The sequence below is a fragment of the Laccaria bicolor genome, genomic scaffold (genome assembly GCF_000143565.1).
Source record: "Laccaria bicolor S238N-H82 LACBIscaffold_664 genomic scaffold, whole genome shotgun sequence".
In the NCBI taxonomy this organism is placed as follows: domain Eukaryota; kingdom Fungi; phylum Basidiomycota; class Agaricomycetes; order Agaricales; family Hydnangiaceae; genus Laccaria; species Laccaria bicolor.
This window is the reverse complement of record NW_001890457.1, coordinates 2,304-3,135: the sequence shown is the minus strand read 5'-3', so window position 1 is coordinate 3,135 and position 832 is coordinate 2,304.

Genomic DNA, 832 nt, shown 5'->3' with positions numbered 1-832 from the left:
CTCATCATACATTGGTATAAAGGTAGCTTCAATATATACCACCATAACTGCGTTACCAGTTTAGTTACTTAGATGGACCGACGATAATTACAGACAGACATAATTACAGAGGAAGCTAATTAAGGTTTTGTCCTGTGATGCGATCATAACTGTTCCGCTATTTAAGCTATTTAAGGTTATTAAGGTCTGTTCTTTTCCGTTTCGTGTTCGATCTTCCGTGCCGATCAGTTATGTATATTTTTGATAGATGATATATAAAGTAATTCCCTTTCCCGAATCAGGGGTGATTGTTTGTTCATTGTATTTGGCATGAGTTGTTCTCCCTCTCTGCTCCCGACTACCATTTTCCATCTACCTCTTTGCTCCCAAATACCATTAATTATATCATTATGAGTACTCATTCTCAATCCCCTGAACCATCTGCCCCACTTTCCAGTCAAACCAAGCAACATGGGTCCGGGAGGCATTGGACCGATGAAGAAAGTGCTCTATTGGAAAAACATCGGGAGGAGTACAGAGACGCCAACGACACTGCTCGTGCTGAGATATTTTCTCGAGTTTTGCAAGACATGCTCGACATACTCCCCAATGGAAAATCGTTCAAGAAGGAAGAAAGATCAGCTGTTAAAAAAGTAAGTACTTTTTCCAGGGGCCCTCTAATTGATTCCTGACGGACTTGTAGGATATTAAAGAGTGGTTTGCCCAGTACAGTCGTAAGAGAAGTCAGAAAATGCCAAGGATGGGAAAGTCGTGGCACGCCCGGCGTGTGTTCCAGCATGAGAACAAGGACGCCATCGATACCGAAGCGAAAAGGCTTTGTGCCGAAGCCATT